This window comes from Mesocricetus auratus, unplaced genomic scaffold (assembly GCF_017639785.1).
Source record: "Mesocricetus auratus isolate SY011 unplaced genomic scaffold, BCM_Maur_2.0 Super-Scaffold_100013, whole genome shotgun sequence".
NCBI lineage: Eukaryota > Metazoa > Chordata > Mammalia > Rodentia > Cricetidae > Mesocricetus > Mesocricetus auratus.
Genome location: NW_024429196.1, coordinates 73,580,083 through 73,605,302, shown reverse-complemented (window position 1 = coordinate 73,605,302; position 25,220 = coordinate 73,580,083). Strand labels below are relative to the sequence as shown.

Genomic DNA, 25,220 nt, shown 5'->3' with positions numbered 1-25,220 from the left:
GTGTTCCAAGCAGAGGAAAAAAGCCAAGTTGTGGGTTTGACATATGTCAGGGAATAGGATGGTTTTCAAACAACTGCTTAGTAAGTGCTTTGTAAGGCTAGCTTGTGGCTCTGCTTCACAGGGCCTCTATCTCCGTGTCTCTCCTTGTTTGTCTCTCTGTGTGTGGCTCTGTCTGTCTGTCTGTCTGTCTGTCTGCCTGCCTGCCTGCCTGCCTGCCTGCCTGCCTGTCTACCGCATAGAAGTGAAGGGGCTGGGCAGCTAGTCTTGTTCGTGTAGGCTTTAAGCCACACAGGATCCTGGGTCCCTGGCCTTTGGTAATGATCTCTCCACATCCTCATGCGCATACTTGGAGGTAGCTATAAACAGCCCTGATCCAAAGAGGGGAAACTGAGGCTCAGAAAACCTGGCGAGTGTACACCAAAGCAGAAAGGATTTATGGTTCAGAAGTTTGGCTTTGGTACCAGTGTAATGGTTTGGGTGCTAAGTGCTTCCCCAAAAGGCCATACATTGAAGCTTGAAGCAGTCAGAGGAGATTGGTGCTATACCTGATGCACTCATATTTTGATGGTGTTATTGTGGGGTATTGGGAAGTGGAGCCTTGTTGGAAGAAGTAGGTCACTGGGGGCAGCCCTGGTCCTGTCACACTTGCCTTCCTCCTCAGCATCATTATCATGAGCCAAATTCCCTCCTTTTCATCACCATGCACCAAGCCCCCCTCCTCCTCATCACAATGAGCCTAGTCCCCTCCTTATCACCATGACCGAGGCCCCTCTTCCTCATCACTGTGAGTAGAGCCCCCTGCTCCTCATCACAGTGAGTCTAGTCCCCTCCTCATCACAGTGACCCAAGCCCCCCCTCCTCTCCTGTGGTGATGCCTATGACTCGGACTCACGGCAACGGGTCTAGCTGACCTTGGACTGGAGCTTCTGAAACTGTGAGCCACAGTTGATATTTCCCTCCACACTGCTTTGTTCAGGGCCTTGCCACAGCTATCTGCCACTGTATATAGCCATGTGTCCTGGACATGCTCGCGTTACTATCATCCAAGGTCTCCAGACAGGATCTAATTCTACTTCTACACCTACTAAAAGTGCCCACTTTTAAAATAGATTCGCTTTGTCCTTCCCCTGTGATAATTCCCCAGACACCTTGGCTACTCTAATGCCACTGCAAACTAGACAGCCTAAAGATAACAGACATTTATCTTCTTATAGGAATGGCAATCAGAAGTCAGAAACCAGCATGGCTAGGTGGAAACCAAGAAGTTAAGTCCATTCATCGTTTCTCCCTGCTTCCTGCATCCCCAGGCATCCCTTGCATTGTGGCTGATCCCCACATGGCCACTTGTCACTGCATTACCTCCTCTTCATGTGTCTTTGAAAGACACTTGTCATTGAACTTTAGGCCATGTCAACAACCCAGGGTATTCTATCTGAAGTCATATCTGCAAAGATCCCATTCTTATTTCAGGGCACGTTTAAAACTCTAAGGAACAGGCTTGGTCCTGTAGGAACCAGTTTTCAGCTTTATAGTCCCATGCCCCTCAAGTTTTCTAGTTGAGCCTCATGCTCACAGACACACCCAGACGTGTGCTCTCGCTACGCAAGCTGAAAACGAAGATTAACCATCAGATCTCAAGAACAGCACAAAAAGGGAAAGTCAGAGAAACTGTCAACTGTCAAAAGTAGCCCGAGGGACGGAGTGACTACAGGCAACATCCCAAATGAGATCCTGAAATGGCAAATACGCACCATTAAAAACAAAAGTAAGAGCACAGAGAAGACACAGACTTTAATTCTCAGTACCATGTCTGTGTCAGTTCATTAACTGTGACAAGTGTCACACACTGCTGTAACACGCTACTTACAGAAAAGCCTGGGTGTGAAGCATATGGGAACACTCTGTTCTGACATCGCTACTTTTCTGTTAAGCTAAATTTATACTAAACTTTTGTCATTGTTGCTAAAAATGTTTTTAATAAGGTAGTTCCAATTTTAGACTCTCAGGAGTTACTGTCTAAAGCAGACATGTCACCACCCTCGTATCTCTAAGAATAAATCTGAACCTTGGGATATAAGTATGTAGATTGAGATACGCAAGAAGGAGATTGCCCTTCCCCACACCACTATTGAGGGAAAAGCTGAGGTGGACCCATCCCTCCCATCCCTCCCACCCCTCCCACCCCTCCCATCCCTCCCATCCCTCCCATCCCTCCCATCCCTCCCACCCCTCCCACCCCTCCCACCCCTCCCATCCCTCCCACCCCTCCCACCCCTCCCACCTTTCACCCCTCCCACCTTTCACCCCTCCCACCCCTCCCATCCCTCCCACCCCTCCCACCACTCCCATCCCTCCCATCCCTCCCATCCCTCCCATCCCTCGCTCTTCTCTCTCCTTGCTTGGGAACAGCAAACCAGTTGCCTCTGGTTGGTCATTGTGTTTGTGTAAACATAAGTTTATACATTCATGAATACACACACACACACACACACACACACACAAGTTTATCAGCTTCACACTCAGCCAGCCTGGCCAATAACTTCAAAGAACGTCAGACTCCGCGGTTTCAATATTGTCCCTTCCTTTTCTGCCGGTCTCTCATTGCTCTTGACAAGCTTGTCATCCTTTCCCAGTCACCTTCTCCGAGGAGCTGGGAAGACACCTCAGAGGCACTGGGTATCTCTTTTCTGCTCTTGGACAAAACTCAAGTGCAGTGATGGGAGGGGATGATGGAGAAGAGGCGGGCAGGAAGGAGGAGCCCTTGGGATGCTGGTGAAGGGGTAAGAAACGTGAGTAAACAGACTGCAGGCATCAGTGGGTCAGCTGAGCGCACTTACATGTCAGAATAACGTCTTTGAAAGTCTCCTGACCTGCGAGCCCCCTGTCCTGTGATTCTGTCTAGGACGTAGAGATGAGGGATGGCTAGAGCAAGGGATTTTGTCCCTACTGGGCTTGTGTGGTAATCTTCTCCTATCCACAATGACATTTTTATGGTTTGATTTGTCATGTGCAAGCACAGTCCAGGACTATTGACATTTTTGGAGAATTCTAGGAACTCGATAAATGAAAGCGTATGCATTTTAAATAGCATACCATTCGAGTAGTCTGATGGAGTCTCCTGACATCTTGCTTCTTTCTACCCAAGATATAGATGGTCCCTTAGTGCAGCAAATCCTTCTTTATAGACTACCCACCTATTAGTCACCTAGTAGGCAGTTCAGACTGGAAATGACAGTGTCATGGTGCTTGCTGTCAAGTTCCTTATGTGACTTAACGATGCCAGAAATTGAATACACCACAGAGGAAATGTTAGGGTGTTCCTTTAAGTGAAAGGAAGAGGTTACCACCTTTCATATGCAGTGCTCTATTGCTGCAAAGAGACTCCATGACCACCGCAACTCTTGTAAGGGAAAGCATTTAATTGGGGCTGTCTTACAGCTTCAGAGGTTCAGTCCATTGTCGTCACAATGGGAAGCTTGGTGGCCGTGCAGGCACATGAGGTGCTGGAGAAGGAGCTGAGTGCTCTACGTCTGGATTAGCAGGCAGCAGGAAGAGAGCCATATTGGACCTGGATTTGAGCATCTGAGACCTCCAAATGCGCCCGTGACACACTACCTCCAGTAAGTGTCACTTCCTATGAGCCTCTGGGGCCGTTTTATTCAAACCACTACACCAACTAACAAGGAAAGAAAACAGCAGCATGCCGAGGATGGTAAGGTCTATAGGAAGAACAAATGCTTCCTCTGTGAAATGAGAAGGAAAAGAAACTTCTTCCAGCTTTGCTGTGACTCTTCAAACTTAACAGGTCACAGCTATAACACAGAGGAAAGCATAGTACACACAGGCTTCAGTGACATCTGTACTGTTAGACACCTGTTGGGGAGTCTTTCAATGAATCCTGTACAGAAAGGAATACACCATTCAAAAGATGCAGACAGAGTTTATGCAACTATTACTATAGTATGTTACCATAATTGTTTGAGCTTATTACTAGTTATTGTTAATCTCTTACAATGCCTAATTTATTACATATGTACATATATGTGCACACACATATGCTCCTAACATAGATTAATGACATATGACATATGGCATGAGGACCACTGTTACACACACACACACACACACACACACACACACACACAAATACATGTTTAACTCACCTCCCAACCATCCTAGAAAGTGATTTTTATGAGAATAAGATTTTTTTACAAGGGGCTGACATAGACTTGGCACTTGTTTGTTTACTTGACAATTTCTCAATGGTTTTATGAAGATGAAATTCATATTCAAATCATCCATTTATAACGCAATAACTCAATAGCTCTTACAGGTATGCACAACCAATAGTACCATCACTTTTAGAGTGCTCCCTTCACCTCAGAAGAAACTCAGTCTATGAACTGCAGCAACAACTGGGTGGCTCTAGATATCCCATGTACGTAAGAGTGGTACAAGTATTGTGGGGATAACCAACCCCTTTCTATGGATTTAAGGCCCTCCCTCTCCACAGGAGAAAACCCATGCCTAGTTCTGTGAATCTGGCCAAGAACATGTGAATGGGGAACTCGCAATCTCCTGTTATTTGCTAAATAGCATCAAGCTAACCTCTAAATTTGTATCTCTATACTCATAGATTAGCATTTGTCAGACTTCAGCAGAGAAGTTTCATTGTACAGAAGACAGTAGCTAATCCAGAAATTCACAGATGGCCAAAGTAAAGAGAGAATAAGTGATTTTGGAGTTCTCTGTCCAGATAGGGACATCTATGATGGGGGATGTCCTTCTGCATATGTGCTTCTCTTATTGGTTGATTAATAAAACACTGTTTGTCCAATAGCCAGTAAAGGCAGGAAGATAGGTGGAGCTAGGAGATGAGGAGAATTCTGGGAGAGGTAGGCAGGGAGAGCCCACCAGAAGGAGATACCATGGAGAGACTGGAAGGATAGGAAGCGCCGGGTGTCCTTTGGTAAGATAAGGCCATGTAGAAATACATAGATTAGTAGTTAATAATTAATACAGAGCTAGAAGCCCTAGCCATTGGCCAACAGTTTAATAATTAATATAGCATCTGTGTGTTTATTTGGGGCTGAAGCAGCAGCAGGACCTGGCAGGACAAAGAGAAGCCCCTCCCCTAAGACCCAGGAACCATCACTGAAGAGGGGACAGAAAGAGGGGGTTTGGGGGAGAACTAGAGTAAGACAGTGTCTTTGGGACATCACAGGACCACTGCTCGCGTGGACTCACAGCAGCTGTGGTTGCCGACAGAAGACCTGTACAAGGCCAAATCAATCAACAGTGTAGCCTGGAGGAGTAGGGGCTTATGAGACCCATCTCTAGCTGCAGAACCATTGACGGCTGATGACTTCTGGGGAGAAACAGTCAGTTTCCTTTAAGGGTTTGGGCCCCAGCAACTCGAGGGCTCCAGTAGATGTCCACGCACCCGTGACTATATTAACAGCAGAAACTGCACTCTATAGGCTATTAAAGCATAAAAGAAGGGTTATTAAAATCAAATAATAAAACACATAGCTGGGAAGGGTTATGGGTAGGGTGGATGTAGGGGAGTTAGAGGTAGGGGTTACAACTTAATATGATCAAAATACACTGTATTCATTACAAATTTCTCAAAGAATTAATAAAAATACTTATTTTTAAAAAGCAACCCAGTACCCATCATGTGTCACCCATCTGCAAGCCCCCATCCTGCTACCCAGCTTTATGAAGCAACTCGAAATTTTCTGCCTCGAGAGATGCCAGTGTTTTGATTCCATGTGAATGGAATAGTCAAGCACAGTCTCTTACAGACGATTTCTTACACCTAGCGCCTCACAGTTTATTCACACTGTAGCAAAGTGTCAGCATTTCATGTCCTCCTACGAGCAACCAATATTCCATTGCAGCTGTGGGTTGTGTTGTGTTTATGCCTGTCTACTGAAGGGTATGCTACACAATGTTTCCACTGTAGGGCTATGATAAGTAATCGTGTTATAACCATTCGTATAGGAGAGGAGAAGGGGCAGGAAGAGGTTCCCTCCACTAAGAGCTCACCACTGTAGCAGGCTTGAGATGGAGCAGTCTCACACAGTCCTCGGCACCAGCATGGGGGCTATGTGACAGCCATGCGCTCATGGGGATGGAGAGGAGTTGGCTAACAGACACCCTGGTGCAGCGGGAGTGGGGAAGCTACTCACCCCCCAGGAAGCACTTCTCAGTTTTCCACCCTTTCTTCTGTTAAGGTCAGGGGTAATTTGGGTACCAGCCTGGCTCAGCATCACGCCCCTCAAGTGCCACCCAAACCTGGCAGTGGGGACAAGCTGGAGCTTAATAACAAGTTTTAGTTCATCTCAGTGTGTCCTTTGCTCAATTAGCTCCCTGAGGATGTAAGATTGTTGCAGCTCCTTATCTGTGGTAATAATATGCTCTAACAAAGCAGTGAATTGCCCTTTAAATTATCAAGTGTGTCATTTTATGAATGGATTAGCACAAGTGTTACCCGTGAAGGTGTGAGGGATGGGACACTGAGGCAGGTGAGAAGAGACTGCTGTGTGATCTTGCACAAGTCCCCAAACCTCTCTGAGCCTTTTCCTCAAGCATAACGCCAGTCAGATAAGATTCACTTTTTGAGACCAGCAAGCCTGATGCAAGTCTGCTGAGTTGGGAAGGATTAGGATGCTCCACGCATCAACACATGCTCCCTTGTCCGCCGCACAAAGCACAAAGATAAAAATAAAATGAGTAAGGATTGAAGGATGTGAAGCCCAGAGTCCTTAGGTCCCTGGAACTCCTGGTTTCACACAGAAGAAACAAAACATGAGATTTCCCATTTCTCTTCTTATACTTCAGGGACTCTTGAATCATTCGTAATCCAGTTCTTTTGCCTCCCAGGAGCCTTTATCATGGAGATTCTTCTAACCCAGGATTCAAAGAAAATTACCTAGTCCTATCACTGGGAGGCACTTCCAGGGGGTGACTAGGAAGTTAAAGCCATTTGCTGTTAATTAACTATGCATAGGTCTTCTTCATGCACTCTTCTCCCCCAAACAAGCAGTGGCCTGGGAGTTCCTACAGGTGACCCAGGAAGTGGAGTGCTTTTCTTCCAGAAGGATGGTGTGTTAGGCACCAAACCCAATTAAGGGTGCCAAAAAGCTTGTCACACGTGGCCACTCAGTCTCCCTTTCAGAGCCTCAACATTCCGCCTGAATATCTTCATATGTTCATCCCCACCACAGAGGCTTCCCATTCCTAGGTGCAAAAGCAATTGTTTGGAAGTTCGTATTCATGGCATAACAATTGATCTCTGTGCTGGGGAGAGGCTGACAGCAGTACTCTCACCCTGTTCTACCCCCTCCACACATCTGCCTCTGGATGCCTGCCTCCTCCCACCCACGATTTGAAGGACAGACACAACTTGGTGCATTCCTCCACTTCAGAAGTCAGCAGGGCCCCCCCCCCCCCCGCAAAGGGGGTTGGTTAGATTCTTCCAATGGGGGCAAATGGAGATGGGCATTCCCTCCTGCAACACAGCACAGTCTTCCCTCCACTTTGTAGGATAGCTTCTTGGACTACATCTGCATTCTGGTTGGGCTATCAGCTGCAGGGTCCAAGGCTGATAGCCTTCCACGTTTGCCTTCTTTCTTCCCACTCATCCATAAAACCGTCTAACAATGAACACCGGGGTAACCAGAAGAAGGTCATGATGATGATAATCATGATTATCATGGTGGTTATAATGACGGTGGTAGAGATGGTGATGGTAAGATGAAAGAAAGGGAATAAAAGAAGGAAGGGAAACTTACCTCTGTAAATGACATTTATTGAGTACTTTGTACCAGTCATGTGAACTTACCTTCTCAGTCTCCCTTGGTGACATGCGTATTACTGGCCACATGTTACACGTGACGAAGTGGATACTCAGAGAGTCGGGGTCTCTACAGTGACGAGCACACGGACTGAGACCTGAAGCCAATCGTCTGATTCTAAAGACACACCCTGTGCAGCATCAGACTCTAAAGACAGCACATCACTCAGTGAGTGACAGGCCTAGAGTCTAGGATCCAGCAGGTGCTTGATAGAGATGCTTCGATATGTCTAATTGTGTTGGTTTAGATTCTGTTTCTAAGATGGCTGGACCCGAGTGTGGGAATCCCTGCCAGATTTCCAACCCCTTTTCGTGAGCTCAGGATTGGCAGGGTGGGGGAAAGGTGGGCCTTGCAGCCCCCAGATCCAGTAATGGGTGGTTTCCACTCCTCCTACTGGGACAGAGCACCCTTTGTTCATTGTACCTCCAAATCCTACCCCGTCATTAGCATTGGCAGCTTCATATTGAGCCTTTGTTTTCATAATTCATTTACCTGTGATGACATAATAAAAGGAATATTGATTTAATCCCAACTTCTCTTGGCCTAAAGCCCACATCAACCAATAAAAATGAATTGCTAATTGCAGGGTGCGCTTGCTCAGCTGAGGCATCTGAACAAGCCATTAAGATAGCGGTGGGAGCAGGCAGTTCAGCAGCCAAATGTCCCTTGCCTAGGCGTGGGGTACTATCTTCAACTCAGAACATCATTCTACAACATGGCTTTCTTACTTCTCTATGGAATAGGAAGCAAGAGCAAGCAGGGCCACCCATGGGGTGGAGGCCTGTCTGTATAGGTCAGGTGAACTGTCCTTTGCCTCTACAGACAGTAGTTGGGTGTTTATTGGTTCAAGAGGCCAGGGAGACTCAGTCTTGCGTAAGTCTCCATGGTCCATTTTAATCTTGGCATTCTGGGAAGCCACAATGACAGTGGTAATGACTGGGTTTGCCTGAGATAAAAATGGGGAGGGAGCAAGGAGGGGGCTCCACACTAATTACAGGGGGGGGCAATGTATATTTTCGTGTAATCTGGAAAGGCGATTTCCAAGGCTGATAAAAGTGAGAATGTGTTCTGAGTGGAGCCGGTGTGGATTAGCTGCCCCAGAGCCTTCTGTCCAGGAAACGAAGGGGGAGAGAGCTGGGTAAGTACTTGATCCCCATCCATCTCTTGCTCACTTACTTTCTGAAGTGACTGAGATAAGGCTCAGTGGAATACAGATTGTGGTCCTTCAGTTACAATTCATAAGGACTCTTGTTTCAGCAGGATAGGGAGGCAGTAAAGGATTTGTGTAATTAAACCCAGAAAGGAGGATGGGCTGGGAAGAAGTTGCCCCAGTCCCTGTGCCTGGTCTAACGTCTAGAATCAAAGCTAGTCCAGCTGATATAGCTGAGCTTGGCCAGAATGAGAGTTGTGCCTTGTTCTGTAAGGCCACTTGCCTGGCCTCCTGGGAGGCCCCTTCAAGACAAGACACATTTCGTTGGCCCAACCAGAAACATGTGAACCTATCCCTTCAGATTTGTGACTTATAATGTACCAGGGGAATCACAGTGGAAAGGGGACCAAGGTCTTAGCAAAGATGATGCCACCAGCAATAGTTTCACTCCATGCATTCACTCCTCTTTCTCTGTGTGCCCACCATCTCCCCTCTCTAGGAGCCCACCAAGGAATGGGACCTCCAGGCCAACCTTGGCACCTGATGTAACATAAAATGCTCATGGCGATGAGCTCAATCCACCTCGTGTATGTTCCTGTTAGCGGCCCTATCTCCTCCTCTACCCACGGATCCCTCTGGATCTTACTGACAGTGCCCGTGTCCATCCCTTGGTACCCAGCCTCTTCCACCACTACTGTCTCTACTTTGCTTCTTTGACCTAGAAACATTGATCGTTCCAAGAGATGACTCTCACTTCCTGGGGGTCATTCAAATGACGAAAGAAATCTTTCTCTAAAGGAACAGTGAAAGGTCCCTGCGTGTGACAGTTGTCTATCATCCTCCTGATCCCCAACGGATGGAAAGATCACAGCCTCGCCCTCATTTTAAAGGGGGCCCCTGGGACATGCCGCTCAGGATGCGAACTTGAGTGAAGTAGCCTCACCATGATTTCCAGAAGGTACAAGATGTGCTAACGGCACCTACCACTCTGGTACCTCATCCCTCTTTCCTGCCACAGTACTGAAAGTGGCACCTTTTGCCTTTCCGACTTTCACAGAACCAATCGAAGTGGATTATCTCTTTCATAAATGAAGAGCATGAGGTACAGGGAGACACAATTTTCTCAGGATCACACAAGCCTAAATTGTGGGGCTGGAATCCACATGCTGGTTTGATGGGGGAAGTCCTATGTTCTCAAGGAAAAAGCTTCCCTTTACACTGGTTTAAAGTGATTTATGTGTGTGAATCTTCTGTCAACCAGGGCATCTTTGACTCCTCTTGGGGTTGGGAGGTGTGGGATGATCAAACTCATACATTAGAGGAATGGAAAAAACCTAGAGGAATGGAAAAAACCATTCTGGGTGGTGGTGTTTGTTTCAGTTTTGGCTTGGGGTGGGCTTTTGTTTGTTTTGTTTTATGTTTGTTGGTTTGGGTTTTTGTTTGTCTGTTTGTTTTGTATTGACACAGGGTCTTGATAAGCAGCTCCATCTGATCTGGAATTCCAGTGTAGTCCAAGCTGGCCTGAAACCCACAGAGGTCTACCCTCCTCCTGAGTGCTGGGCTTAAGTGGCTGCCTGCACCACCGTGCAGAGTCGAAAGTCTTTTCAACTTTTGCAGCCTTCTGCACTCTTTCACAGATCATCATAATGGCCCTGGGTCTTATTCTTCATCTTGCAGATAAGGAAATTAGGGACTCAGAGGCCTTCAATATCTTGACTAAACTTACAGAGAGCAAGGAAAGGCCAGACTTTGAACTCACTCCTACATTTTTTTAGGCAATTTCAATTCTGTGCCTCTGCATCAAGAGTGTAACGAGATAGGAGAAAAAGAAGATGAAATCTTTTCTACTAAAATAAATCTGCCACAATTCAGGTTTAACAGAGAGGGTCAGTGGCATACCTGTCCAAAATGCACTTGGTCGTATTGGATTTGTCCTCACAGAGGACAGTTACTAATTCTCACAGTAGTATGGAAATACATGCAAGGTATTTTAGCCACTGTTCCATGCTGTGAAGAGACAATGTGAACACAGCAACTCTTAAGAGAGAACGCATTTGACTGGGGCTGGCTTGCACGTCTATGGCAGGCATGGTGTTAAGAGAAGTACTGAAAGCTGCACCCTGATCCACAGGCAAAGACAGACAGAGAACTGGGCCTGGCTCGAGCTTTTGCAATGTCCCACCTCCAGTGACACACTTCCTTCAACAAAGCCACACACCCTAATCCTTGCAAATTTATGTCATAGGTGAGATTCTAACCTGAGAATTCCACTGCAGGAGTTCCCTGCTTCAAGATAACTACCTCAGGAATTCTTTTCCCAAGTTCAACGATGAAGGCTCCATGATAGGAGGCCAGGCTACACCTTGAGCTGGCAGAAAAGCTTGATTCCAGCCTCATGCTGATGGTTTTTCAGGCAATATAAAAGGGTTATAAGGTCATTGATGCTTATGTCAAGGTTCCAGGGAGCCACTGAGGTCAGACAATGTGTGCAGTTTAATCGTGTTGTAATGGAGACCCTAGAGTGATGGGCATGGCTGAGAAAGATGTTCATCAAAGAAAGCCACGGGCACGAAGTGGAGCCAACCCAAGAGGTCACAGAGGCTACAGCAAGGGGCAGGGATACACAGAGCTCTTGGAGCCCCGGTGATGCCAGACATGGTGCTGCAGGGCTTAGTGTTTCCTTTGCTAGGTTTCCTCCCTTGCTTTAGTCAGATCTCTCCTTGAGATTCCCTCATGCCTTCCTTTTAGAATGGAAGGATTTTACAGGGACTCTCAGATAAACGTTTGCTTTGGGTCCAATAGGAGACTCTGAACTTCAACTTTCTGAGGAATTTTGGAGCTGTTAGCACTTAAGGGATTCTTGTAGATGAACTAGATGCATCTCGGATTATGTGGTGGCCATGAGCTTTTGAGGATTAAGGAAGGAATTCTATCATTTAAAAGACATCAATGGTGATACCAAGTTAACAAGGTATGGACTTGTGATGGGTAATCCTCGCTGTCAACTCAACTGGGTTAAAATAATCTAGAAGACACATATCTGGGTATGCATGTAAAGGTATTTCCAGAGAGGCTCCACTAAAGAGGGCAGAGATCCCTGAATGTGCATGGCACCGTCCAGGGGCTGGGATCTTAGACAGAAATGAGGAAAAAGAGAATGCCAGTAGAACACAGGTATTCCTTTCAACTAAGATGTGAGCAGGCAGCCTCACACTCAGGCTCCCACTGCCTCTGCTATGGTGGACCAAACCCACAGAACATGAACTATTGCTACATATGTGGCCACAACAATGAGAAAAATACCCAATGTACAGTTGTAGCACAAATTTCTCTTAAAAGATACACTTGTACACACCCATGGAGCTACTAACACAGAGAGAAAAAGCCACAAGTTTAGGTTGCAATTGAGAGCAAGAACCAAGCATGCTGAGGGGCAGAGTAGATGGAAACTTCTCTTTTTCATTAGTAGTAGATCAGTTTCAAATGATGGGATGTCTTCCAGGCAATTAAATGAAAATAGTATGGGCTGCCTGGGTGACATATTGAATTCTGATTCTCTGACTTCTCCTGAAGAAAATTCTGACCTGATGTCTTTGATGTGGAGTTGGGGAAATAACACTTTGACAACTCTCTCAGTTACGTCTCAAGATTAGGTGGCTTGTGGCTGAAGAGGCAGCTCGATGGCTAAGAAAATGTATTGTTCTTACAGAGGACCCGAGCTGAGATCTCAGCACCCACACAGGGTGACTTCAATTGCCTGTAACTCCAGCTCCAGGGAATCCAACAGCTCTTCTGGCCTCTATACGCTCAAGAGAAACACACCTCCCATGAAATACACAACCGAAAAGAAAAATGAAATCTTTCTTTAAAATGATTAGACAACTTTAGGGAACATTACATGGTCCAACCCTCCAATTCTACAAGGACTGGAAGTCATGGTCCACAGGAGACAGCTGTCTACGAGTCCCAATGTATCATGGGTAAAGTTGTTGCTGACATCAGGCCTCACATCCCAGGGTGCACATGTCCTGTGTTGATCAGGTGCAGGGTCCATAAACAGTCAGAGAAAACTGAACCCCAGAGAATGACGTATCCAACCAGCCTAGGAGAATTCTACCTCCAGCCAGCCCAGGAGAATTCTACCCCACACATACCTGCAGAAGGTCCTTCCCATCCGTACCGCCTCCCTGGACCCCAGTCCACAGCCTGCTTTATCAATCAGTGTCTACCCAGTCAGTACTGCAGTGTGCCTGGCCATCCCTCCAGCCTGGAGAATGGAGCAGGAGATACTATTAGCTGGCTCTGGCCTACACAGTACCACCTGCTTCCTCCCTAGTATCCAGTAAAGCTGCTGTTTCACAAGGGCTGGGGAGCTAGGGTTGGGAAGGGGGCTGCCAAGTGAGAGAAAGCCAGCAGAGCCTTTTCTGCCCTCGCTATTGACACCTGATATGTCTGGCTGCCATTCAGCCGCTGGGTGTCTCCTGTGTCCCTGTACCTGCCTTTTACACACATAATTAACTGTGTTCTCAAAAGTGGCAAATCATGCCTCCATATAAAACAACAAACTCAGTTCCGAGACAAATTGAATCAAGTTCTTCGGGCATCTTTTCACTTTAATGAACGCCAAGACTGTTGTATATCAGAGGTGCAAATCTCCGTGCGTTGTGTGACCACAAACAGGGACGCAGCAGAAAGTCCACACCCCGAATTATGTCTTTAAGTGCTCATTGGAGACACTTGTAATCATGGTTTATTACTGGTCTCCGCCCCAGCATAATGAACTTTGATGAAATAATGAAACAACCCTGGCGCCTGAGCAGTCGGGCTGGCAGCCTTGCCAGCTAAGACCTCCCCTGAGCACAATGGCCCCAGAACTGCGCCCAGCTCCCGTGGCAGAGGGGCAGGAAAGCTGGCACCCAGCCCTCTGCTTCCCACTTCCCAGCTGCCAGGCCTGACCCCGGGAGTCACAGAGATTCACGGTCAATTGAAAATTGGAAGTAAGCCAAGAAGTCTTGGGACTCTGGGAGTAGTGGGCAGAAGTGGGCAGGACCCTTTCTTAGCACCCACTTCTGTCCGGATGGGGAGACTGAGGCACACGATCGTGAAATGTGCATGGATCCCAAGGACACACTGTGCTAGAGAAAGGACTGGAAGCCACTTCTTTCATCGAAGGTTTTTCCATAGCTTCTGGAGGGGGCGTCATATAACCATAGCCATATAGCTTTTAAATAGTTGACACCTGCCCCGGAGACCAGTGGATCTGTTGGCAAAGCCATCTTGCTGTTCTCTTCAAGTAATCCCCAAGACATGGCGGATGTGGCTGAGGGGGCACAGGAAGTTTGCTGGCCTCTCCAGGTGAGAGCTTGTATTCCTCACTGCAACTCAAGGTGTGGGGGTCAGCCTGCATCAGACTGCCACAGGGCACAACCCCCAGCACTGGGAGCTTGGCTACCCTGTGGAACAGCCTGGCCCGTGAGCGGAGAAGCTGACTCCAGCATAGCACGTAGAATGCCTTTCTGCAAAGGGCCTCCTGTAGTAACAGCTTCTGCCATGAGCAAGTCCAGCCCAGGGGCTGTGCCCGGCAAAGACCTGGCAATAGCCCCACTCTGCGTGGAAGAAACTGATGCCAAAGAACTGATTGGTGACACGTAGGGAGAGACCTCGTACCCGTAGCGCCCTTGGGGCGTGGTCAGCACTGCAGGTACGTGATCTCTCCCTACAGGGACATCTAGTGTGAACTTGTTCGCCTTGTATTTTTCCTTTCTTCCTAAGCTCATCTTCCCTGTGGCAGATGTGTGAGGTTGAGAGGCAGAAGATGGCTCAGGGGACATCTCAGTAGCAATGATTATGTTTGCCAGATAATTTTTTAGGGGTGTTTTGAGGAATGGCATGTGTGGTGAATGAGTCTGAACGTATAAATAGGAAAATGGATCGTTCTAAATCTTGGGTATCCCTTTCTTTCTTTGTGCAACATTACCTATACCACAAATAAATAAAAGGACCCAGAGACAGATATTGGGGTTCAAACTTCAAGGTGAAGATCAGAAAAGCAAAGCAGCCAGTCACTAGCTCTCACTCTGCCTCAGACTGAAAGGTGATCCTGGCTCCACCAAACCTCAAACTGCTGCCTCTCCTCAGCATGGCTGGAGACTCCTGAGACTTCAGTGTCTTCCTGTCCTCAATGTGGCTGGAGAATGACTTCAGCTCGGAGACCCCGTTCCTGTCTTAAATACCTCACAAGAGTCCTGAGATTAAAGGTATGAGTTCTAATTCTCTTTTCGGCTGATTCACTCTAATGTATCCCTGGGTGGCCTTGAACTATCAGAGATCCATCTGCCTTTAACTCCCGAGTCCTGGGATTAAAGGTGTGTGCCACCACCTCCTGAACTCTATGTGGCTGGCTTTGCTTTCTGATCCTCAGGCAAGGTTTAATAAATCATAAATAACATATCGCCACAATTACCTGTAAGTTATTTTTAAATGTGTTATAAGCAGTGTGCTAGTGTTTTTACAATAACTTACAGGGGCTTATTTTCCATCATGTGTCATCCTGTGTTCATGTGTAGTTTGGTGATGTTTTAGGAAATATGCAAAGCTGTGTACTCTACCATGACATCTCCATTTGGAAACATGTCCATCATGCTCCTCTGGTCCTCATTCACTGTTAATACCCATGATGCCCCTCTGGTCCTCACTCACTGCTAATACCCATGATGCCTCTCTGGTCCTCACTCTCTGTTAAAACCCATCATGCCTCTCTGGTCCTCACTCAATGTTAATTCCCATCATGCCTCTCTGGTCTTCACTCACTGTCAACACCCTGCTCTCCACAGACTCTCAGCCATTTCCTGTTTCTAAGGGTTTGTTTTGTCAAGCCATCCCTCATATTGTGAGAAATGGAGTTGTCTCTTATGTCTGACATCTTTCCTTGACACTGATGCTTTGGCTAGTCCCCATCTGCCTCTGTGTTCATGGTTCCTCCCTTCCCTCTTGTTGTGTCCTACCTTGCCTGTCCATTGTGTGTGATGATCTTTCTGCACAGAGAAGAACACAGTGAGCCTCTGAAGGACCTTCGTGAGGAACGTACCATCTACACAAGCTTAGGGTTAGCACCGGGTACAACTCTTAGTCAGAATATGGGGTGTTTGGGATCATTTTCCTTTCCTTGTCTGTTTTCTGAGGGTATAAACATCCAAGGAAGACTTACTTTTGCCCATGATTCTGGCACTGGAGCCAGGAGCTCAGTGGTGTATCTGTCTGTTCATGGGCCTGGGCCTCATGCTCAATTATAACAGCAGAAAGCAGAAAGGCAGCAGGTGCACTGGGAAGAGGCAAACACAAGGGTGGCTTCATTGCATAGCAGTCAGGTGTTGGGGAAACTGACTTCATCCAGAGTGGGTTAACCTAGTCCTCCAAGAAATAATATATTGACCCCTCATAATGATTGAACCGCCCCCTAAAGATGCCACCTGCCAATACCGCCAGAAAAGGAGAGCACCCCTCATACGGGACAGTCGTAGCAGCTTGTCAAAGGCTGGTGGCGGGACAGAGGCGGCCTTGTGGTCTAGACGCTATTACCTAGTAGACTAGGACATTGTTGTAACTCAAGGAATGTGCAGCCTCCACCATCATATGTAGGGACAGAGCACAGGGCTTCCATCGTTTTAGGGAGATGCAGACTGCTGTCTCCCTCCGTCACCCCAGGACTTTCCCGGTTTGCTAACAAATGATGTTCATCAGCAGATTTCAAGCTGAGGTTCTAGCATTATCCCACATGACCGAAGAGTGACATTGCAGAGAAACAAATGTGCCCATTTCTCGCCCTCCTAAATATCCAAAGGGAACCGACAGTTGGTAAACAATGAGATTGGTTTTGGTAATCGTGCAGGGCTTCCAAAATCCTTCATTGAGTACTTCCACAGTGGGCAGCGGCTCCAGTGCCTTCACTGCTGCTCCACAGCTGATCACTGCCAGCGTTTGTGCACCACGCCTCCCGTGGGAGCCTGCGGCCTGGGTGGGAGACCCTCCTGTGACAGAGGTACACATATCTGCCTAAGCAGAGGCCCTGGACCAGGCTGGGATGGACAGAAAGGCTGCCAGGTTTGCACACAGACCGACTGCCATTGCTCCTCAGTTGGCTGAGTCCACGGCTAAGGAACGGTTGTCCTTCGCTGCGCTGTGATAAGGGTAGTTAGTGTTCCTTTACTGTGGTTTTGAGTCTGAAACTCACTTTGATCTCTATTAAAAGTACTTCATCGGCATTGAGCATCCTGTAGTGCATATCAAACTTAAACCACAGATTTCTCGACCAACCTACTGAGCCCACGACCCCTGACCTGTGTCACTGCAGACACCGGCCACCTTGCTATCCTTCAGACCTCTATGTGTGCACCTGTAGCCTGTAAACCTGCAGTTCCTGTCACCTACTACCCTCTTCCAGCCTCCCCCATGGAGATTCCAGACTAGGAATAAAGAACATCCTTATAATTGCATCTGTATTAAGTTGGCCTAGATGTTTCCCTATCTCACGCACTAAGAATGTGGTATAACAGCCCTTTGCATGATCTCCATGGTACCAGGTGTTCAGGAATGGGTCTGTGTAAATTTGTGTCAGCACAGCAGACCTCTTTATCCGTGCTTGAAGCTACTTTTAGTCAAACATATTCCATTACTATGTATGGTAGTGTGCTTTTAGGAATAGAGAAAACACATTTATATTATGTTGGTAGGGTTGTTATAATTGTTCTGTTTTACTACTACATTGTTCATTTATGTGTCTGGTTTACTTAAAGATAAAAAATAAAAGAGTGAAATTAAAGAATAACCTTCATTGCAGATGTGTATGTATTGGAAAGAGTATGGCATGCCCAGAGTTGGGTCCTGTCTGTGGTTTGGGCATCCTGTTGGTCTTGGGTCACATGATAGGTAGAAGGAACCACTGTAGGTATAAAGGTTACACGTTTTCTGAGAGCCCCAAAAGGAAATAGCAAAGACAGTGAAATCATCTTGGAAGCCATCCTTCATTCTCTGTGAAGAATCCTGAACACTTGGGGACAGAGGTAAGCCTACCTTTTACATAGAGGACACAAAGATCCCAAACCAACCAGAGACTAGGCCTGGAAGCTGACAGCCCTGGTACCACAAAAGGACCTCTAATGCCCATCCCCCATAAACTCACTGGTGCAATGGAGCAAGAGCAAAGCCATGCTGATTCTCTCTGAGTTATCATCAGCACTCAGGGTCTTAGCCCTGTGTCCTGGGTGCCTGGTCCTTAGGAACAATCCCACTGTGAGAGAGCACGGATGAAGCTTGAGACTGGAGGCTGGTTCTGCCTGCTGCCCTTACACAATGGCCGTGAATGACTGACTGGAGGCTTGGTGACACATCTGACCAAAAGGAAGGACAGGGCAGGGAGTGACGTCAGGGTGGTGAGGAGTCAAGGCTGAGAGGCTACCAGAGGTGAGGTCATTAGCAAGATGTGTGTTTGTGTTTAAGAATGCAATATGTTGTGTGTGCTTAACCCAGGAGAGAGAGAGAGAGAGAGTGTGTGTGTGTGAGTTTGGGGGAGTGACGGGCAATGAGAGGGGAGAGAGAGAGTAAAAGAACATTAAGGAAACTGAGGCTAAAGAAAGGAAATGGCTGTCCTGCAATCTGGATTCTGGATTCTGGTCCCTGGTCACAGAAGGGAATGGAATGCTTCTGGAATCTTCTGTTTGCTACTTTTCATTTCCAAGTTATGGCCAGGAGAACTCTATGTAGCCTACAGGCTGGCTCTTAGAGTGAGACTTTCCATACCTGGAGCTAAGAGGCACTATCACAGTAGGGGGCGATACACAGGGACAACAGAGGAGTCAGCACTGACGCTTGGGAGAGGCAGGGAAGCAGGAACATGCAGGTTATGAAGTGGCAGCTGCCGCTCTGTGCCAGACAGATGTGGTGTGCCTTGAGGAATGGCAGACCTTAAGATTTACTAGCAGACAGATACATTGTTTAAAGGGAGGGAAATCCTTTTTTTTCTTTCTTTTTTCTCTCTTTATTCTGTCTTACTGTTTTCTTTTCTTCTTCTTTTTTGCCCCAGCGCAGAACCAAATATATTACATTTGTTTCCCTCAAGCCTCTGACATCTGCAGTCACATGGTACTCCATAGTTCTCGGCTGCTGGTTACTGAGGTAAGAACAAAGAGTTAGAACTCAGGCCTCCCGTGCCCTTATTCTGTGTGATTTTTTTCTCACTGTGCATGTAGGTGGACATGGCTTGCTGAGGAGGGTGTGGTCCTTATTGCTTGACCTACACAGCAGGGCCTGTCTCTCCTCCCACTGCTGCATCAAGTCATCTTCCTAGCAGATCAGTCCCCAGAGGCACAGTGCCTCAGCCATGTGATTCTCTGCATTCACCAGCCGAAGTCTCAAGATCAAGGTAATGACGGGCGGAATGGCTTCCCATCTCTGACCCGGCCACCCAATCCTTGTGGATTGCCACCACAGGGCCCCTGTGGTGCTGCTATGGGATGATCCTGTGAATATGTAATCCTCCCAGTGGTTAATAATAAGGCTGCTTTGGCCTATAGCAAGTTAGAATAAGCTAGGTAGGAAAGCCAAACAGAATGCAGAAAGAAGGGCAGAGTCAGAGGAGATGTGAGCAGCCGCCAGAAAAGCAAGATGCTGGAGGACAGGGATGCTGTGAGCCGTGTGACAAAATATAGATTAGTAGAGTTGAGTTAATTAAGTTGTAGGAGCTAAGTAGGTAGCAATAAGCCTAAGCTACAGACCGAGCATCTTGTAATTAGTATACGTTTCTGTGTGCTTGTTTGGAACTGGGCGGTCAGAACAAAAGAGAAGCCCTGTCTCCATTTACATGGTGCTAGTTTTACATATAAGAACTATTGAAGAATGAGGTGTCCTGTGAGCCACCATGGAAGAAGTGTGTGGTCAGGTCCCCTGAAGGGTCTGAGTCTGACCTGTCATGGTAGAAGTTGTCTCAGTCCCTTCCACACCTACAGGAGCTCGACATAGCAACTGATGCACTTCTAAGGGCCAGTTTTTGTCTTCAGATACTTCTAGTGTTATAACAAAATACCTGAGACCAGGTGATATAGCAATAGCACTTTGCATATTTAGCTTATTTAGTTCACGACTCTGGAGGCTGGAGAGCTCAAGGTTGTTTTGCTAGCCTGCCCAACACCTGGCAAGAGCATCATGCTGCAGGACACCACTGTAAACTGCACCTTTGGGTGAGACAGAACTCAGACATTTTGACTCTCTTTTCATCATCTTCTGAAGATTACGAAGGCACTGAGGGTATCTCATGACTTCATCTACTCCTATTTAACCTGCAAAGCCTTCACTCTCAATCCACGTTCAGAATTTTCACAAAAAGGGATTACGTCACAACTCCCTGTCTCCTTGGATCCAGTTTTGCTTCCTGCCTCTCCTTTCCAGGCGTGTTGACTACAAGGCGTCTCTAGGAAACCCGTCTGCTTTCCAGGAACTAATCCCGAGCCAGTGAGGGCATCTGTGCCGGAAGCATTGAGGCTGGGGCTCATCTGGGTCTGCACAGGATCTGACGAAAGTCCCTACAAGAACCCAAAAGATAAATCACCAACAGACACTGATAATGTCCTATCCCGTAGCCTCTCCAAGGAGGACTCTCACCCACCCAGTCCCACGTGAAGGTCGCATCTGACTGCCAGAGGTAAGAGTATTCATGGGAGACCCCAGGAGAGCAGAGTAGCCTGCAGAGGCATTTAAGAAACTCTGTGGTGGGTGTGTGTGCGTGTGAGCGTGCATGTGCACATGGTGTGCATGTAAGCAGGGTGGAAGACAACTACCAGGAGTCGGTTTTCTCCTCCTACCACGTGGACTCCAGGAATCGAACTCAGGTTGTTGGTTTGGCAGCAAGTGCCTTTACCTACTGAGCCATCTTGCTGGCCCTGGAGGCATTTGAAAACAAAGTTTTGTTTAGCCTCCTCTGTGACCGACGGAATAAGCACGACCTGAAATACACTCGACTTTCGCTTATGTAAGGAGTATTTGTCTACAGGGTGCTTGAGTGGGACCGTGCCGTATTTACTTCACTGTAAGACGAGATCTGCCTGCTGTGTTTCAGCCACTGAAAGATGGTTTTTCATTTGCTTTTCTCTCTTTAATGGGTGGCAACAGGCAGCAAATACAATGTAAAGTCTACACGCCGGCCGTCAAAGACGCGAAACTGTGCGGCAGTTACCACAGCCCAGCTCTGTGTCCCTGCAGAGCCCCTGTGAACTGAGACCTGCCGTGTGTACTCTAGAATTCACAGAGTCAGGGGCCAGCTGCAGGGTCCCATCTTTCAGAGCACCAGGCACTATCTCCTGGGATTCACCCACTGTCAAGCAGAAAATGTTTTTAATGAATCTGAGCTGAACACGAACAGACTGTGTTCATGTCATTATTTTGAGATAATGCAACTATATGCACAGCGTCTCCCTTGTGTTCAGTTAGGAATAATGCAGAGGTGCTTAAGTAGCACGGGTGGCTGCACACGTGCCAATGCAAACACCCGGCTGCCTCACATAAGGGATCTCGCATCTTTGGAGGGTGGAGCCAAATGGATACCGAGAGGACTACAATTACACAATATTTAATATATATGTATATATACAATTCTAGTGACATATTGAGATGATATGTAGGGATTATTTTGTGATGTAAACACTAAACTTAATTTGCCTGTTTCTTTTATTATTTCTTATAAACACATTTATTCAAAAAGAACTATATAGGAAGATTTGCATTAAAAAAATAGAACCATGTATAGAAAGAAAATACACCTGGTCAAGAAGAAAAGAGAAACACCATTGGCTGCAGGGGGGGCAAGTGGCGAAATGTTTAGTGTTGTTAATAAAAACAAGGTCCACAAAACAGTGAGTAAGGACAGATAAATACTTCATGGACGTGGCAGTCAGGACTGGCTTGGCAAGGCCCTGGCGGTGTGGCACTGGCCCCCTCTTGCTACAGAACAGCTATCTGAATCAAGGAAGCCCTGTGAAAACAATCAGAGGTTCAAGATCATTCTTGGTTACACAGTTCAAGACTAGCCTGGAATACATCAGACAACACATTACTGTCAAGACGAGGAAAGAAGGGTGGCTGCTGTTAAGAGCACTTGCTGCCGTTCCAGAGGATAGGAGTTTGGTTCCCAGCACCTGTGTGTGGTGACTCACAACCTCCTGTAATTCCAGCTACGGGGAATCTGATTCCTTTTGGCTGCACAGACACCTGCCTTGTGCACACGTGCACACATGAACACACACACACACACTTTTAAAATGATAAAAAGGAATTTTTTCTTGAAATAAAATCACATATGGAGGCTGAAATGTGGGACAAGGTTTGAACCAGCCCTGAAGCCCCAGCAGAACTCTCAGGAGTCTGTGGAGGCCACACTGCTTTCCGTGTCATCAAATGTTTACACTTGGGTAATAGCACACATGTAATTAAGTGAACACATATAATGAATCTATCTGCAGTGGCATGATAGCTGGTGCTGAATCCTATTAAACACATTTAATTAAAAGTGCATTAAACCTTCAAGCTTCGGAACACACCCTGCGCTCTTCAAAGCTGCCCCCTCCATTAAAACCTTCCCCACCATTAACTATGAGTCAGCTTGTGACCCCTTTGGGCATGACCCGGTGAGGTGAAGAGCCTCTTAAACACCAGTGTAGCACAGGCACTAATGGATTTAAATCAGGGAGATTAATTCCATTCATCTGGCTTCTTGTTTCTGAAACAACTGTCACACTGAGCTTAATTGCCGAAGATGGTTGGAGGCCTTGGGAGATTAGAGACTCCCGAGGCTGGTTTGTAGCCAATGTCAATTATTCGGTCTACTGTGCAGTGGGGACAGAGAGATAACTCAAGTCCAGACGACCCAGTGGCTCTTGTGTGCCACTAGCGTCTAGCTTCTCCATCCGTCAAGGTTGCATAGACCCAGGGGAGCATGATGAGGCGCAGTGGGACTTTTGTCTAACTCCAGAGCTTGGTTTTCCCACTCTGAGCATTCCTCTCCCTCCAAATGGGAGCCTTGTGTGACTGTCCTTCGTTCTTCCACATTTTGACTGAGTGAGAAAATGAGAGAAGTGACCAAGAGTCTCCAGGAAGAAGGAATATGAAATCCCACCTTGGGAAGAAGGGCAGGCTGTAGGTAATAAGCTCGCCCTTGTTTTGGGAGCCTGATTGGCCCCTCCCACAACCTTGTCTCTCCTATAGGTATCATCCCCATGCCCCCCTTTTCCAAAGGGGTTCTAACGCACAGGAAGAGGTTATGAAATTACCCATCCCCCTCATAAGAATCCACATCCCCAAGTGACGCTGTCTGCTGCTTTCCTGGGTCACTCTACACACACTGTTGTTTAATCAAGCGGTGGTGAATTCCTTGAGACTTGGCCAAAGGAGCTTCCTGCTGAAGCTGTGCAGGAGATCGCTTGTCTTGGAGTGGCACACAGTGGGAAGGGGGGAGGTACTGGCCAGCACTGGCTGGTTGGTCCCTGAGAGCCAGTGAAGCTCACCCAGCTGAAGACCCCCATGTCTTTTTCCATACAAAGTTGATTATTGTTCTTTCAAGGTCTGTGAAGAATTGTGCTGGGATTTTAATGGGGATAGCATTGAATCTGTAGATTGCTTTTGGCAGGATTGACATTTTTACTACGTTGATCCTACCTGTCCAAGACCGTGGGAGAACTTTCCAACTTCTGGTGTCTTCTTTAATTTCTTTCTTTAAAGACTCTAAGGTCTTGCGATGCAAGTCTTTCACTTGTTTGGATAGCGTTACCCCAAGGTATTTTAAGTTGTTTGTGTCAATTGTAAAAGGCAATGTTTCTCTGATTTCTTTCTCAGTCCTTTTATCATCTGTATATAGTAGGGCTACTGATTTTCTTGAGTTGACCTTGTATCCTGCCACTTTGCTGAAAGTATTTATCAGCTGTAGGAGTTCCCTGGTAGAGTTTTTTGGTTCGCTTTATGTAAACCAAAACAACCTTACTCAACAAAGCAACATCTGGAGGCATCAGCATCCCTGACTTCAAGCTCTATCATAGAGCTGTAGTCTTGAAAACAGCTTTGTATTGCACAAAAATAGACAGGTAGACCAATGGAATCGAATTGAAAACCCTGATATTAACCTATACATGTATGAACATCTTCAACAAATGGTGCTGCCATAACTGGAGGCTGGCATGTAGAAGAATGTGGATAGATCCATGTCTATTGCCATGCACAAAACTTAAGTCCAAATGGATCAAAGACCTCAACATAAATCCAGCCACACTGAACCTCTTAGAAGAGAAAGTGGGTAGTACCCTTGAATGAATTGGTACAGGAAACCACTTCCTGATCATAACACCAGTGGCACAGACACTGAGATCAACAATTAATAAATGGGACCTCCTGAAACTGAGAAGCTTCTGTAAGGACACAGTCAGCAAGACAAAAAGGCAACCCACAGATTGAGAAAAGATATTCACTAACCCCACATCTGACAGAGGGCTGATCTCCAAAATGTACAAAGAATTCAAGAAGCTAGTCTCCAAAACACCAAAGGATCCAATTAAAAAGTGGGCTACAGAACTATATAGAGAGTTTTCAGTAGAGGAGTCTAAAATGGCTGAGAGGCACTTGAGAAAGTGCTCAACATCCCTAGCCATCAGGGAAATGCAAATCAAAGCAACTCTGAGATACCATATTACTACTATCAGAATGGCTAAAATCAAAAACACCAAGGACAGTTTATGCTGGACAGGATGTAGAGAAAGAGGAACACTCCTCCACTCCTGGTAGGAGTACCAACTCATACAGCCACTTTGTAAATCAGTATGGAGATTCCTCAGGAAAATGGGAATCAGTCTACCATAAGACCCAGCAATTCCACTCTTAGGCATATATCCAAAAGATGCACATTCATACAACAAGGATGTCTGTTCCACTATGTTCATAGCAGCATTATTTGTAATAGCCAGAACCTGAAAGCAACCTAGATGCCCCTCAACTGAAGAGTGGATAGAGAAAATGTGGTACATTCACACAATGGAGTACTATTTAGCAGAAAAAAAAAACAGTGGAATCCTGTAATTTGCAGGCAAATGGATGGCACTAGAAGAAACCATCCTGAGTGAGGTAACCCAGTCACAAAAAGAGAACCATGGCATGTACTCTCTCATATATGGATTTTAGAC

General features: G+C 46.7%; 2 long non-coding RNA genes across 2 annotated transcripts; both read left to right on the top strand.

Annotated features, from left to right (window-relative positions):
• The first annotated feature begins 8,871 nt into the window (after nucleotides 1-8,871).
• On the top strand, nucleotides 8,872-10,244 carry LOC121143781. The gene is made up of 2 exons (XR_005881105.1): nucleotides 8,872-9,000; nucleotides 9,512-10,244. It is a non-coding gene; the product is annotated as an uncharacterized LOC121143781 (long non-coding RNA).
• An 8,484-nt stretch (nucleotides 10,245-18,728) lies between these two features.
• LOC121143780 lies at nucleotides 18,729-21,418 on the top strand. Its single transcript, XR_005881104.1, has 3 exons — nucleotides 18,729-19,429; nucleotides 20,452-20,704; nucleotides 21,172-21,418. It is a non-coding gene; the product is annotated as an uncharacterized LOC121143780 (long non-coding RNA).
• Nucleotides 21,419-25,220: the final 3,802 nt, after the last annotated feature.